This window comes from Ursus arctos, unplaced genomic scaffold (assembly GCF_023065955.2).
Source record: "Ursus arctos isolate Adak ecotype North America unplaced genomic scaffold, UrsArc2.0 scaffold_28, whole genome shotgun sequence".
In the NCBI taxonomy this organism is placed as follows: domain Eukaryota; kingdom Metazoa; phylum Chordata; class Mammalia; order Carnivora; family Ursidae; genus Ursus; species Ursus arctos.
The window spans coordinates 16,145,699-16,163,382 of record NW_026622963.1 but is presented as its reverse complement, the minus strand read 5'-3'; the positions used below and the strand labels follow the sequence as shown (position 1 = coordinate 16,163,382).

Below are 17,684 nucleotides of genomic sequence, written 5' to 3'. Positions count from 1 at the left end.
AAAGACTGAAAGAAAAACAGGTCAATCTAGAATTATATATCAAGTGAAAATACCCTTCAAAATATGAAGAGAAACTACTATAAATCTACCAGAATAGCTAGATGCAAATAACTAACAGCTCTGAATGTTGACAAGGACATTGGGCAACTTGAAATCTCATATACTGCTGGCAGGAGTGTAAAACAAGACAAACCAATCTGGAGAAAAGATCTGGTATTATAACTACCCTATAACCCAAAAATCACACTCCTAGGCATTTATCCAAAAGAAATCATATATAGCCACACAGACTTTCAAATAATTGTTCATTTTAGCTTTATTCGTAACAGCTAGGAACTGCAAACAGTACAACAATGAAGTTACAAACAACTGATACAGGCAGTAACATGAATGAATCTGAAAAATATTTTGTTGAGTAAAACAAATCTCATACAAATTCTGCAAGGTAAACTAACATAGGATGAAAGTGATCAAAACAAGGATTGATTTAAAGAAGTCATGTGGGAACAGGAACTGTCTAGGAATGGGTATAGGTTCTATAACTTGATAGGACTTAAGTGCTGCAAAAATGTATACATTTCTCAAAACTCATGGAATGATGTATGTGGCAGATTTTATTTTCCAAAGATTGCCACCACAATATAATCCATCACACATGCTCTTTTTACAAGGTCAACACGGCATTCTCCATCAGGTGGTGGGGTCTATGTCTCTTCTCCTTTGAGTGGCCTCTGTGATTCTTTCAGTCAAGACAGTATGGTGCTCTGTGACTTACTTAACGCTAGGTCATAAAAACTCCATGTACTTCCGCCTTGCTCTTTTGAGATACTCTTAGAATTTAGCCACCACATATTGAGCAAGTCAGCCACTTGGCAAGGAAGCCAAGCAACGACATACGTATAAAGGCAACATGTAAGTGTTCTAGACCTGAACTCTAGATGAAGTCCTGACAGTCAGCATCAATCTCCAGATTTGTGAGCCATCCTTCAGATGGATCCAGCCTCCAATTATCAAGTTACAACAGTTATCAAGCCACTCTGACAAGTCTGAAGCCAAAACAAGCTATGCTTTCCAGTCTCTGCACAAAGCACAGATTCATAAGCAAACTAAATGCTGACATTTAAGGGTGATTTGTCACATGGAAATAAATAACTGGAACAATATACTAAAATCAGTTAAATTCAATATACGAAAGTTAATTAATAATAAATTACTAAGTTTTAGTTGACAAGACACATGCTGAAGGATGTGGAATACTAATAACTACGACTTACTTTGAAAAGCATCAAAAAAATAAAACAAATTAATAGATGGATAGATATGACACAAAGCAAATGCTAATTGTGGAATTACATTCTACAGTTATTTCACACCTGTGTGAATCTGAGTATTTTTTCCTAATAAAATAATAAAAGTGAAATAGAGGCATTTTCATGCAAATAAAACCTGAAAGTTTTTTGGCCAACAGATTTGCACTTCAAAAATGTCTAAATTCTTCAAACCTGGGTCTACATAAAGAAATCTATACAAATCTACACAAAGTAAAGTGAAAATGGTAAGTATGAGCATAAATATCAAAAAATGTTGATAAATTTGGTTTAATAACTTGGTTTGGTATTTCTTTTTTTTTTTTTTTTTTTTTTAAGATTTTATTTATTTATTCGACAGGATAGAGACAGTCAGCGAGAAAGGGAACACAAGCAGGGGGAGTGGGAGAGGAAGAAGCAGGCTCATAGCGGAGGAGCCTGATGTGGGGCTCGATCCCAGAACGCCGGGATCACGCCCTGAGCCGAAGGCAGACGCTTAACCGCTGTGCCACCCAGGCGCCCCTTGGTTTGGTATTTCTTGGTTTTTAAATTTCTTTACAAAAAATTGGCCGTTTAAAAGAAATAATTACAAATAAGACTGTGGAGTTTATAACTTATACAGAAGTAAAATATAAGACTACAATACCAAAAAGGATGACAGACGGTAAACAAATTTATACTGTATTAGAATTCTCACAATATACTCTAAGAGGTATATTTCTCAAAGTAGACGGATATAAAGTAAGGGATACTGTAAGTACTAGCACAACCACTCGTGTCAGAGGAAGAATAAGGTATAAGGTAATAGCAAAGATCAAACAAACTTCTGTAAAAATGCTCAATCCAAAAGAAAACAGGAAAGGGGAGAAAGAAGACAGATGGTACAAACAGAAACTTGGTAGTCTTAAACCCAACCATACAGTCAATTATAATAAATGCATGCACTGAACACTCAGAAAACAGGAAACTGTAAAAATCAATCAAAAAGCAAGATGCAACTATGCACTGTCAAACTAAAAGAAAGACAGTATACAGGTAAGTTGGGAAAGATACAATATTCAAACATGAATCATAACAAAGGAGGAGCGGTAATACTAACACCAGACAAAGTAGACTTTAGGACAAAGAACATTACCAGAGAATCACAGAGATATTTCGTAACAATAAAGAATCAATTCATCAAAGAGATCTAACAGTCCTAAATGTGAATGCACCTAATAGCTACAGCTTCAAAATACGAGGCAAAAATGGACAGACCTCAAAGAAAAGACAGCAAGCTCATAATTACAGTGAAGGTTTCAATACTTCTCTCTTGGTAATTAATAAAATAATAAACCAAAAAACCTATAATATAACAGAAGAAATACATATATCTAATAAAGAGTTTGTATCCTGAAAAGAATAAGCAAAGCATATGGACACTCAAAAAAGACATACACATGGCCAATAAACACATGAAAACTTCTCAACATCATTCTTCATCAGGGAAACGTAAAAACCATGACACTTCACACCCTTTAGTGGGAAAATTATTTTTTTAAAATAACAAAATAACAAGTGTTAGCAAGGATGTGGAGAAACTGGAACCTTGTGATTGCTGGCAGGAATGTAAAATGGGTACGGTTACTGTGGAAAATGGGATGTTGATCCCCCCCCCCCCAAAAATTAAACAGAATTACCATATGACCCAGCAATACCATTCCTAGGTATATATACCCAAGAACAAACATGCCAAGAGCTGAAAGCAAGGACTTAAAGACTTCGGTTATTTGTACACCCATGTTCACAGCAGCCTATTCACCATACCCAAAAGGAAGAAGCATCCAGTGAATGAATGGTTAAACAAAATGTGGTATTTTTGCACACAATGAAATACTATGCAGCCTTTAAAAGGAGGGGCACCTTGATGGCTCAGTCACTTGAGCATCAGCTACTTATATTAAGTAGCTGGAATAATCAAATTCTTAGAGACAGAAAGTAGAACAGTGGTCACTAGAGGCTGGAAGGAGGGGGAAGATAACAGGGGTAAGGGAATGTTACTGTTTAATGAGTACAGAATTTGAGTTTGGGATGATGAAAAAGTTCCAGAGATGAGTAAGTGATGGCTGCACAAAAACATGAATGTTCTTTATGCCACTGAAATGTACACTTAAAAGAGTTAAAATTATGGATTTTGGGGCGCCTGGGTGGCTCAGTTGTTAGGCGTCTGCCTTTGGCTCAGGGCGTGATCCTGGCGTTCTGGGATCAAGCCCCACGTCAGGCTCCTCCGCTGGGAGCCTGCTTCTTCCTCTCCTACTTCCCCTGCTTGTGTTCCCTCTCTCGCTGGCTGTCTCTCTCTCACTCTGTCAAATGAATAAATAAAATCTTTAAAAAAAAAAAATTATGGATTTTATGTTATGTGTATTTTACTACAGTTAAAGAAAAAGAAACTAATGGGATACCACCACACACCAATCAGAATGTCTGCAATTTGAGAGTATCAAATGCTGACAAGGATTTGGAAGAGCTGGAACTTTCATACATTACTCATGGGAATGCAAAACTCTGTATCTGGAAAATAATACCTTATAAATTTGAACATAAACTTGTCATGTGATCCAGTAATTACAACTTAAGGTGTTTACCCTGGAGAAATGAAAATATGTTCACACAGAGACACATGCAAAGAGTACCTTTATTCACAACAGCCTAATTCTGGAAAAAAAATCTAACGTTCACCAAAAAAATGAGAAGAAAAATGTGGCATAGCCATACTGTATTTTTAAAAAAAGTAATAAACACAAAATGGAAAAATCTCAAATACATGCTAAAGGAACAAAGCCAAAAGAAGAGCATATAACTTATGATATTATTTATATGCAATTCTAGAAGACGCAAAACATCAGTGGTTGCCCAGAGCCAAAAGGGAGAAAAGACCATTACTACTCTTAATTGTGGTAGTTGCTACGGTATACATATATGCATCAAAATACATCAAACTGTACACTTAAAAACGGGTACACTTTATAGGATATAAATTATACCTCAAAAAACTTCATTTTTTTAGTTTATGAAAACTTAATATATAAAAAGGTGGCATTTTGGGGCACCTGGGTGGCTCAGTTGGTTAAACACCCAACACTTTGTTTCAGTTTAGGTCATGATCTCAGGGTTGTGGGACTGAGCCCTAAGTCGGGCTGGGTGCTCAGCACAGAGTCTGCTTGAGATTCTCTCTCCCTCTCTCTCTGCCCCTCCCCTGCTCACACACACAGGTACTCCCTCTCTCTCCCTAAAATAAATAATCTTTGAATAAAAGAAAAAGGTGCCATTTTAAGTCAGTGAGGAAAGGATCCCTCAAGTGGTCTAGAGAATTAGCTACCCAAGTGGAAAAAAATAAAAGGTAGCTATTTGTATGCCATATCCAAAAACATGCCGAATGCAATCCAGATCTAAACCTAAATCATACCTATGCAAAAATTAAAACAGATGAGAGACCTAAATTTAGAACTAAAACTACAAAATTCTTAGAAGAAAATAGGCATAAACCTTTATGACCTTAGATTAGGCAATGGTTTCTTAAATAACACCACCAAAGGCAACGAAAGAAAAATACATAAGTTGGACTTCACCAAAAATTAAAACTTGGGTGCTTCAAGGAAACACAATCATGAAAGTGAAAAGATAACCCTACAGAATGGGGAGAAATGTGTGGTAATCATCTATCTGATAAGGGACTTGTAACCAGAACATATAAAGAATGCTTAAAACTCAATAAGAAAAAAAAAAAAAATTAAAGTACAGCAAAGGATTTGGATAGATCTTCTCCAAAGAGCACCAATCAGCACATGAAATGTTGTTATCATCATTAATCATTAAGCAAATGCAAACCAAAACCACAAAGAGATACCTTCACACCGTAAAAATTACTAAAATAAAGAGACGATCAACTTTGGCATAGAAGTAGAGCTGTCAGAAACAACTTTCATACATTGCTGATGCAACTGTAAAATGGTACAGCCACTGGGAGGATTCTGGCAGCTCCTCAAAATGTTAAACAAAAATACCCTATGACCCAGCAGTTTCACTCCTAGATATATCCAAGAGCTGAATATATATGTTCACACAAAAGCTTGTATATGAATGTTCATAGCAACGTGATTCATAACCAAAAAATGGAAACAATCCAAATAGTTATCAACTGATGACTGAATGAACAGTGCATATATTCATAGTGTAATATTCAGCCACAAAAAAAATAAAATGCTGTTATATGCTACAAGCAAACCCTGAAAATACAATACTATGTAAAAGCCGCCATACACAAAAGGGCACATATTTTATAATTCCATGTATATGAAATGTACATAGAATAGGCAAATCCATATAGAAAGCAAGCAGATTAGTGGTTGTCAGAGGCTGGAGGACAGAAAAATAGGGAATGACTACTAATAGGTATAGAGTTTCTTTATGAGATGATGAAATGTTCTAAAATTAGTGGTGGTAAATATACGAAAACCCAAATATACTAAATACAAATACACTAAAAATTAATTGTATGCTTTAAAAGGGTGAATTTTACGGTATGTGAATTATATCTCAATAAAGTTGGAAACTGTAAAAACTATGCTGCGATTTTTTTTTTAAACCTCTCAAAAAAGGAAAAAAGCTACATGTATCTGTAGTTACACAGATAACACTTATTTGGTATTTGCCAGGCAATTTCATGCTTTTCTACACTTGTATTTAACAACTGTTGTTTTAGAATTAGCTAAGAAAGGAAAAGGAAACTATCATTTATTTTTGTGCTTAAAAATATAAAGCTATCTACCTGTATTTCCTCACTCAAAAATAATTCTACATACCAATATTTAAGGCAGGGAGAGGGACCAACCAGGAAATACAACAGGAAATATAAGAGGCTCTCTGGAAATATGAAAATGCTAAAATTCTTGGTTTTATGATTTATGAGAATAACCTAATATTTAAAATTGAGGCTGTGCTGCAAATCTAGGTTGTACAATCAGTTATATATAGGAAAAGAACTCTGGGATCACAACCACTGTGCACTGGAAAAGAACTGAACGCTCCAAATGACAACTGGCCCGGCCCTCCCTCTGGGTTCTGTGAACAGTTCAGAAATTAAATAAGTTATGCTTATTTACCTACCTGAATAACTACAGAAAGTACACTCATGATTGGCCAATATTAAAATGCTCTCTTCCCCCCATAAGCTATCTTTATTTAAGTGTTTTACTACATGGCTTACTAGCACTAGCACTAGCACTAGCACTAGGAGTATCTTATCTACTTGTAGATCAAATGTCATCTATGGAGATCCTTTAGAAATTCTAAATTACCAGAATTATTTCAATTTCCTGGCTTTAATGATAAACCACTCATTCTGGTCAACAATTCTATGATCTGAAAACAGAAACAAATGTGCTATACATAGTTCCAAGGGCTTACTATTGTGAAATTTTCCCCTGGGTTCTTTTTGCACTTACAGTTCACCTGAGTTCAATCTTATATAGTGCCTAACCTAAAATTAAACCTAGAATTACGCTAGCTTTCAGCCTGTGTTATACACACAAATAAAGATGTATAGTAGAAGATACTAAAATAACTAAAGGTAGGTGGGTTTTCCTTGAAATAATCATGAACACTTATTTTCAGGTTTATTATATTTCATCTGTGTATCAAATGTAGTATCTAAACTCGTAAAATCTGATTTAAGGATAACAAGAGACTGGCTTCTAATTTAACTTCAAAATGCTCTTAAGAAAACTTACTACATATAATTTTAAGTCAACTAGACTGCCTCTATTAAAAGACAGAAAATTGTTGTTCTAAAGACCAGCCATACTTGAAGGCCTTAAATAATAAAAATTGAGGGCATTTAATTTTCTATGAATGTCTAGTAAAATACCTCAAAGTAGCCTGATTATATTCTTTTGAGCAGTTACCAACTGGAATAGTATTTCTAGATCAATCAGTAGACGAACATTCATTCATTCACCCAGCACTCACAAATGCCTGAAACTGCACATTAAAAAGGAGAGAGAGGGTGCCTGGCTGGCTCAGTAAGGTGGAACATGAGACTCTTGATCTTGGGGTGAGCCCCAATGCTGGGTACAGAGACTACTTTAAAAAAATCTTTAAATAAATAAAATAGAGGCAAGCATTTACCTTTCTCATAGAATCTTCAACTCAGGAGTAAAGAAATTATTTAATTGCAGTTGAAATTATATACTTACTCAGGAAAAGCAAAATTCATTAACAGCATAATACAAGGAAGCACTAAAACCAATGAGTGCAAGGAGATTCTCAGGGAAGGCTTCCCTAAGTAATATTTGGGAATATTTAGCAACATCCTGAGACCTAAAGGATGGGTGAAATTTGTTGTTTAGCTGTATTCCAAGCAACCTGAAACACACTGGCAAAGGGTTTGGCACAGAAAGAGGTTAGAAAGCTCAAAAAACTGAAAAGGCCAATACTGTTAGATGGTTCTGCTCAATGAGGAGTGTGGAGAAAGGTAAGGCTGAAATAGTACAAAATCTAGATCATGTGGGACTTTATAAACTAATAAAGGATTCTGAATTTTACTCTAAAAGCAATGGAAAACCAAAGAAGAATTTTAAATAGAAAGTTACAAGGTTAGAATTCTATTTTTAAAAGATCACTTGAAAAGACAAGTATTTGTTCACAATCCAAAATAATTACAAACTATTAGAAATGATGGAGTTCACCCAAACTGATGGATACAAAATCAATACCAGCAATGATCAAATGTCATTAAAAAGGGATGCTATTTACAATGCAAAAAAATTAATCAAATATCTAAGAATAAATTTAATAAAGTATGTATAAAAGGCATTTATGAAGAAAACGGCAAAATACTGAAGAATCAAATAAATAGCAAGATAAGCCATATCAGTTCTCAATTTATATATTCAATGCAATTCCAAATAATATCCCCAAAGGAATTTGATAAACTGGTTTTAAATTATTATGAAAGAATAAAAGTCTAAGAGCCAAGACAGTTCTGAAAATGAATAAAGGGGAGGCCTGTACGCTCAGATTTCAAAGCTTAATATAAAAAGCTTATTTAAAATAAAACAACGTAGTACTGGTGTTTTTTAAAAAAGAGAAAGACAAAAAAAAAAAAAAACCAAAAACACCAAAGAAACTAAAATCAAACCCAAGCACATGGCAGATAATACAGATGACAATTACAAAATAATACAATAATGGGGGAAGAATTCAATACTTAATGTTGGGACAAGTCACTTATCATATGAAAAAAAAATCCGATTCCCAACTCCCTCCCTAAATGCAAAAACAAAAACAAAAAACATAAACCTCTCAACTATTAGCGGACAATATGAAGAATTTTTGAACAAAAAATTCACATCATAAAGGAAAAGTCTCATGATTTCAACACTGAACGTTGAGATTCTATATCCCAAAAGAGAAATACCATAATAGGCAAACAGCAGTATTTTATCCGTATTCTGATAACTTCCATGGCTGCATTATAAAAGAAGGTTGGATGAGATGAGTCAAGGTCCTTTACAACATAAATACTGTATGTTAATGTCTCATTCTTTTTAAAACAATTCTTTAATTTATAAACACTTAAAAGATGCCAAAATAATAAAATCCATTTACCCACCATTTACACCATTTAATGTAAATTAAAATGAGGCATATTAAAAAAAAGTTATCATTTCACATGCATCAAGTTTGCAAAAATTTTCAAATAGGACAATCCCAAGCGAGGGCTAGGATGCTGGAAAACAAAGTGCGCATATAAAGTATACACTAGCATAATGATTTTAAAGAATTTAGAAATATATAGTAAAGTCAAAGTTATTCACAACCTATTCCCAGACAATTCACTTTCATGAATCTTCCTAAACACCTACACCAAAATATGTGTAAAAGCAACCACTGCAGCATTATTTATGGTAACAAAAAAGGAGATAACTCAAAATATCAATCAATAGTGAAATACATACATTTTATATATCCATACAATGGAGTACCATACAACAAATTGAATGAACAATACATATATCGTATTATCTTAAAAAAATGCTAAGTTTTTTAAAAAAAGGAATCTGATGAAAAATTATGTACAATATAGTACCATTTTGTAAAAATTTAAAACACAAACACTTATCACTTATGGCTACTTGTACAGGGACACAGTAAAAGTATAAACAAGAATACGATGTATACTCAAGAGCCTCAGGATAGTTATTACCTTAAAGAGGGTGACAGGACTGGGAAAGATTGGGAGGACATTGCTGTAAGTGAATACCTAAGACTGCATTTACTTACCAAAGAATCAAAAGTAGCAGAATTTATAGCTCTGGATGGTGTGTTTTTCCTATATTATTTACTGTAAGTTTTAAATATTTTATAATTAAGATATATACATATATTCAAAAAGAAAAAAATGAATATATATTATATAAACTGAATATTACCTTGGAGATCATCTAACCCAACGTACTTACTTTATTAAAGAAAACACATCAGAGTAAGAATATAGAATGAATACTATTGTACTCACGGCAGTTTTAAACATATGCTACAATGTCTAAAATAGCAAAATAGCACTTAGGGGAATTAAATCTTGATCACTTAAGAGACTTGTAGGCCACAGTGATCAGCCTCAATTTCTCAAAATCTGATGTCAGCTAGAAATATGGAGAACACAACAAACACACCCCTCCTAGGAAAGCCTTATCAAATTCAGCACAGGCAGAGGCAGCAAAGTGGGGCTGTAATACAGGTATGTCTTTGGCCCACTATCCAGGCTGACTCCTAGTCCTTTATCTACTTAAAATTAGTTAAAAGTTCTGAAGCCTAGAGGATTTTGTTCCTGATGATTCTTATTTATCAGCCCACAGCAGACACCTAAAAGTAGTCCCGAACTGGAAAGCAGTTCATTCATCAGGCACTTACAAATACATAAAACTGCACGTGAGAAGAAAAAAAAAGAGACACACAGAAATTATTCTCACTGAATCTTCAATCTAGGAAGAAGGATTTAATTTCAGTTGAGGTAAGTGACTTACCTATCTTCCAGTTGAGATCCAACTATTTTTAAGTTCACCCCTCCTTGCCTTTCATTTAGTCCAAAAGATGGAAGAGGAGTTTTAGGTGGGGTGAACTGACTCCCTACTGAGTTAGATGAGACCATAACACTTCACTTTTTCATTTGAAATACAGTACACTGGGCAGTAATTAAAGAAATATACAATAATATATGGAATGCAGAAATTTAGTTTTGTGTGTTTAAAAGACTAAAGTTAGCTTGTTTTTTCTAATACATCTTCCTTAAGTGTTCTCATTTAAACACTATGGTCAACTTTTAAGCACTTCCATTCTCTCAGGCACAGTGTATTCCTACTTTAGCTACCAAACTTTATCCGTTTAATTTTCTATTTTCCCTCTCTGTTCTTTAAGCATGTTTAATGTGTCCTAGTCCATTTCAGGCTGCTAAAACAAAATACCACAGACTGGGTGGCTTATAAACAGAAACTTATTTTTCAAATATCTGGAGCCTAAGAAGCCGAGTATCAAGGTGCTGGCAGATTCGGTGTCTGGCAAGAACCAGCCTCCTGGTTCACAGACAGCTGTCTTCTGGCTGGGTCCTCATATGGCAGAAGAGTCAAGGGAACTCTGAAATCTTTAATAAGGCACTAATCCCATTCATGAGGACTCTACTCTCATGATTTAATCACCTCAGGAAGGCCCCACTTCCTAATACCATTACAATGGGTGTTACAATTCCAAACATGAATTTTGAGAGGCCATAATCATTCACTCTATAGCAGTATGTCACCGACATAGCAAAATGTGTAAGAAATTGAATATGAATGAAGCAGCTTAAGTAATCAGGGAAATTTTCCATTTCTTAGAAGCTCTAAATTTAGAATATCTTAAACAGCATAGTTTCTATCACCAACATGGAATATGATGCACTGGTCAGCCCAAGCCCACTTCAGAAAACTAGAAAAGAAAAATGTTACCCAATTATTTTTTGTGTGAAATGGGATTTATTGATCAGTATACACATCACATACAATAGGTGCTCAAAAGACATGTATTTCCCCCCAAACAAAAACTTTATTTAACAAAGGTAAATACTTAACATTCTTATTTATGGCACACTATAAGGTATCAATATTAGCACATAAACACACAGAGACACAATAAATAGAATTCATAAGAAAAAATACTAAAATAATTAATAAGCTGGAAATACCCATATTTCACCCTATGACCCATTAGCTTTATATAGAAAACACTGGTGGGCATTTCATCTTTTCCCTTCCAAAGAACAGGATTATGCTTTACATCTGGTAAGAGAAAGGAAGTGTTTGTTGGCCATATGAAGAAATTCCCATAGTGGTAGCTGCAGGGCTAGAATTATCATCTCAGAAGAAAATAAAGAGCACCAGTTTTAAAGATGGAGCTAAAGAGTGCAAGGAGATGACAAAATGTGACATTTGTCCATACTGAATGGTAGATACATGATTATTACATTATTCTCTGGACTGTCTGCATATTTTAGAGGGAAAATTCAGAATTTATTCTGCATCACAAAGAATATAAAGTAAATAGGTTAGGATAGTAGTTACAGGCCACAAAAGCAATTCTAAGACTACCTTCTCACATCCAAGAATAGAAGTCTATTATATTAGAAGCTGGAAACGGATAAGGTATTGCTTTTGATACAAGGAGAAAGTCATCACATTAAGAACAAAGAGTTACAAGCCTGCATACCACAAAGACACAGGTCAAAAAATTTTTTCATGTTTTATTTCTGTAATATAAAAGGATATGTGCTTGACTAACCTCAATTAGCCCGGAAGGGTACAGATGGTCAACTTCTATAACACACTTAACTGTTAAGAGTCACCATATTAAGCTCCATATTGGCCAGCCAAGAGTTTCATTTAAGGAACATTTCATCCTACTTGTATAGTAAGTGTTCAGGGCTCAAATGCAACTTCTATGCTTTTTATTTGTGGCATAGATGCTGACTTCAGTAAAGTCTTATACAGGATTCTTTTCTATGATCCACACGTGATATCTTATAGATTCTAGCAGACTTCCTAGGATGGAACTTCTGGAATAATCTTATCCAATAAGAATCTACGTCTCCAAAACCCCTTTTCCTTTCAGGTCAACCTTATGATTAACCTGCCATTTATCAAATTAACAGGAGAGGTCAAAAGTAAAGCAAATTAGGGTGCCAGGGTGGTTTAGTCGGTTAAGCGTGTGCCTTCAGCTCAGGTCATGATCCTGGAGTCCTGGAATTGAGTCCTGTGCGGGGCTCTCTGCTCAGCGGGGAGTCTGCTTCTCCCTCTGACCCTCCCCCGCCTCGTGCTTTCTTTTGCACTCTCTCTCTCAAATAAATAAATAAAATCTTAAAAAAAAAAAAAAGTAAAGCAAATTACAGAAGGGGTCTAAGGATTAATAATACTGAATAGAGCATCACTAATTATCAAGATCTATTGTTTATTTCAAATGTAGTTAACAAATTTAAAATAAACTCACACATTAAATATTTCCCAAAACAATACTTCTGAAAGTATGAAAAGGTTAAAAATGTTTATAGAGAAAAGCATGAAAATATACCAAGGTTCCAATCACTTGTTTACCACTAACTAACTTTTCTTGAACAAGTCACTAAGTCACATATAAGGTCATTTTATACAGTATTATTCTACTTTTTTGAGAATAAACACATCTGAAAAACAACCCTTTGAAACAGACCAAGTAAGTATCACCTTCATTTAACAGAAGTTAACAGAACACAGGCTTTGAAAGATAAATGACCTGCTCATGACCAGCTAGGAAGCTAGATTGGAAGGATGAACCCATGATCTTCTGACACCAAAGTTAGTGCTTCCTCATCAGTAGTTCTTGGTGGCTTTTGTTCACTGAACCTGTTGAGAGTCTGAAACTTAAAATTTATATATAATTTTAGGGAGTTCACAGTCATGAAGCTTAGAAACAAATGCCAGCTAAATCTCACTTAGAAAAAGGAATATTAAAAAAAAAGGTATTAGCTTTATTTCATTCTCAGATTGTCCTCAAACTTTAAAAAAAACTTCATTTTGACTTATTATCCATAATGATGTTTACTTATTTATGATAACTTAGATCAAAGCACACTACAGGTAACATTTCTGAGAGTAAATGAAAATTAAAGTTGGCAAAGAAATTTATTATCTCTATTAGTAAGTTATTTCACTTAAGAAATTATATAGCATCTTTAAGTATTTTATACATCTGTTCTGGACATAGAATATGTAAATTAACACCATTTCTATTTACTGTAATTTTACTTGACTTCCTTTATTAGAAGAAAAAGCCCCATTTCCTGCACTAACTGTTATGCTCAGAAAAGGCACAATGATGGCATCTTGTAAAGTCTGCCTCCTAGCGTAGAAAACATTCAAATGAAGCAAACTACTACTCTCAACAGGTAGGACAAAACACGCGCCATTGTATACAAAGAGTCCTGAACTCTAGTCCAGAGACTCAGACTGTGGTTCTGGCTCTGCCACCTGGATGACTTTAAGAAAATCATTTTAAAGCTTTGTACTTCAATTTCTTCATGTGTAAAATGAATGGAGCGACTGGCCTCAGGAACAGTCCTACTCAGGTTTGAAACTTCTATAAATCTAGAACCAGATGACAGAATGATAATCACCCCAGAAAAACATCAAAGTATTTATAGGAAACTGCCAAGTAATTTTTTTTTTCATACCCATTCACACACACACACACACACACACACACTATGTGCCAGATTTTGGATTAGAGTAGGACCAAGGTAAAAATATAAAGTATTTCACATATGCCAAATAGTTGTATAAAGAGGTAAAAACAACATTTTTTAGAATAGCAGCCGCAGGTGGGGAGTGTTGAGTCCACAGAACTTCCCTAAGACTGGAAGAGCACAGAAAAATGAGGTTCCATTACGTGACAGGATTTCACAAAAAATGGTGTTGAGAAAGTCACTAGATTATAAGCTTCCAAACAACAGACATGATTCTTGTCTTTGTAGCTCCTACACCTAACCCAGCTCATAGCAGTCACAGTAGGTACCCAATAAATGTTGACTATTTACTGATAACTAATTCATCCATATGCTGGCAACACACTTTCTGGTAAACACTAGGAGTCCGTCCATGCCCTTGAAGAGTTCGTTCACAGCTAGTGAGAATGAAAACAATGTAAAGGATAACATGCTAGAGTTCACTGAATGTAAGGTGCTTTGAGAACAAAATAAATAACAGGGTAGGAAGACTTCAAATGATAATACTTATTAAGGGCCTATGTGTTAGACATTTACAAACTCTAATCCTCAAAACAACTCTGAGTTAGTTTCACTATCCCATTTTACAGATGACAAAACTGCAGCTCACCAAGACTAAGCAACTTGCCAAGATCAGACAACTAAGGTGAGCCCAGAATTAAAAATGGGATCTAATTCCAAAGCTATTTTCACTGCACATACTGCAATGTTTTTGAATTTATCTTTACATTTGCAGTGGGGGGAGTCAAAATCAGCCAAAATCCTGTTATCCTGAATTATCCTGAAAAGAGAAAATTTGTCTTCACTCATAAAAATCAAAAAACTTTTTAACAGCTCCATGTGTATTTAACGTAATGTCTTCATGTTTTGACCAATACAAGTTTAGGTCTAAACAAAAATGTGCAACACGAGAAGACCATAACCAGCAATCATTTAAGAAAATAAACATCTGTAAATATTTCAAGTGCTTGGGTTGAAAAATTTAGATATGATCCACAGTTTTGGATTATCCTACTGACTGCTTATTTGAAACAGCAAATTTCTTCACACTGGGGGGGAGGGGGTTGGAGGGGAGAGAAGATCATTTTTTTAATAATAATTTTTTATTATATTATGTTAGTCACCATACAGTACATCCCTAGTTTTTTATGTAAAGTTCCATGATTCATTACTTGCATGTAACACCCAGTGCACCATGCAATATGTGCCCTCCTTAATACCCATCACCGGCCTATCCCAATCCCCCACACCCCTCCCCTCTAAAGCCCTCAGTTAAGAAAGATCATTTTTAAAATGACTTAAAGTTTAAGAAATACAACTGATTAAAGGTTAAATATCCAAGATACTCTAAGTACCCAATAACTCTTATTAGATGAACTGAACAAGTGGGATGAGAATGTGTCTTCCTCACACTTCTAGTAAGTATACTTAAGATATTTTTTAAGCCATGAAAAAAAAATGTACAATTTAAGAGAGGTAAAATAAAAACGGCTTACAAAATCTCTACAAAGAAATCAAAGCACTGTAAGTTGTATCTCTGTGTAAAGTTAAACTCCTCAGGAACTAGGCAATGTCCAGACAACAGTGTACATAACACTTAGCATACTAATGCTAGTTAATAAATATTGATACAAAAAGACTTTCTTAGTTTCCAATTCTAATTTTGTAAAGAGAGGGTCATTATTTCTTGAATCTGTTTCTTGCTTTTGTTGTGATTACTACTTTCTTTAGAGGGCTTTTGGGTCATTCTTTGGGCTTATCAGCACCATCATTAATACTGTATTCATTTTATTACAAATGTGGTAAGTAACTCAGATTTATAAGCAAGATCTAATTCTAAAACTATTTCCACTACACATACCATGGCAAAAATTTTATTTTTTATCTTCCTAGATTCTAAACTTTTTTACCTGGTTTACACAGTAATCTACTAACTAAGAGTACTCACTACTCAGAGGTTATGAAGAGGTTATGAAGTAAATACTTCTCATCCCTCTTGTCTAATTCACTCAAGATTTACTGGGTATCTACTGTGACTCTGACAGGTAACTTTTTAACAGTTACACTTCCAAACTTTAGGTCATTTCCATTTCAAGCCCCCTTCCACCACCACCCCCCAGAATATTCTGGAATAATTTCCTGCTTCTTTCAATACTGCAGGCAGTGGAATTCTCCAAAATTATGGGTCATATCTATATTCCCTCATGATTTACGGAGGGTAACTCTGGATTGTAAATCTCATTTTGCTATTCGTTTACATTTTCAAAAGCACCCTAACCACTTAATAAATATCCCAGACAGATTTAGTAATGCTTCTATTTTAGTATTACCATAGGACGTTTTTAAAAATTCAGAGACTAAATTATCTTTGAAAGATTCTAAGCTCAGTGTCTATGTTAAAATTATTTCTAACAATTTTATGGACTAAAGCATTAGCCAACATTCAATTCTGACTTTACCAACAAAACCTCCACGCCATAACGAAGAAAGAGTCCTTTTCATTTTCTCAACTGAAAAGGGAAAATAATAAAATGCCAACTGTTTGCAGGTTTGCATTTAAAAGAATCTCTGGCAAACCCGGTAGCTCACGTTTAATTTGAAAAGGCCGATAATCTGTGAACACAACCCTTGGGCTTGATTTCCCACTTCATCCGTCCTCCCTCCCCACCAGTCTACCCCCAAAACCCCAATCCACCAAAGCACACGTCTAAGCATTTTTCACCAACAGGGCCAAAACCTCGAAAAAAGAGCTCCCCTTGGAAGGAAAAGGCCAGCCCTACCCTGCCTGGGCCCAGGCCTGCTCCGCGAGCTCCGCTCCAAGGAGGGCCAACTCTCGACGCCCTGCACGCCCCGCCCCGGGCCCGCTCGCGTCCCCTTAGGCGACAAAACCCTCCCTCCGGCCCTCAGCCAGGACTGACAGTTACGGTAGCAGCACCCGCTGCTACCAGAGGCCTACTTCTGGCACCGACCCCTCCAAACCATGCGCCCCCAAACACTCTCCGTGGCGCGGGTTGGGAGCGTCCCTACCTTGTCCAGAGCCAGCCCCGAAGGGTGGTTTGGGCGACAGACAGAAGGGAAATGCCGCCCAGCCTCCCCGGCCCAGGCCCGGTTCTCGGCCAAACTGACCTGCTGTCGCCCCCGCGCCTGGGCTGTGGCCCTCGCAGCAGCGGCTGCCTCACTGGTCGCAGTCGCCCTCGCTCGCCGCCTCCGCCCGCCACCGCCTCGTTCCCTTTCGCTGCCTCCACCGCCGGGGCTCATGCGGGACCCGCGCTTCCTTCTCCGGAGACTAAGGCCGGGAAAGGGGGCGCCGGGGCCGCAGAAAACCCCGCGCTCGTCGCCAGCCGCTGCTCCGCCGCTGCCTGTCCCCACTGGGGAGCTGCGGGGCCCGCCGAGCCGGGGCTAGGCTGCGAGCTGCTCCGAGCGCGACCCCAAGGAGGAGCCGAGGGAGGCGCCGCTGCCCGCGGCCGTAATCGTTGGGTCCGCAGAGATGAAGCTCAAGTCGGAGGCGGCAGCGGAAGGCGAGCGCCCAGGCCAGCGGATGGCTAAGTGGC

General features: G+C 36.3%; 1 protein-coding gene across 10 annotated transcripts in view; it reads right to left on the bottom strand.

Annotated features, from left to right (window-relative positions):
* Positions 1–17,356, bottom strand: part of UBE3A (ubiquitin protein ligase E3A) — a 97,292-nt gene extending 79,936 nt beyond the window's left edge. For 8 of the 10 annotated variants that reach the window (XM_057303596.1, XM_048221261.2, XM_044388348.3 and 5 more), the window contains exon 1: positions 17,260–17,356. The gene's annotated coding sequence lies outside the window, so the exon portion shown is untranslated. The remainder of the gene's footprint in view (positions 1–17,259) is intronic. The other 2 variants (XM_044388357.3, XM_044388354.3) reach the window with 2 other exon arrangements.
* Positions 17,357–17,684: the final 328 nt, after the last annotated feature.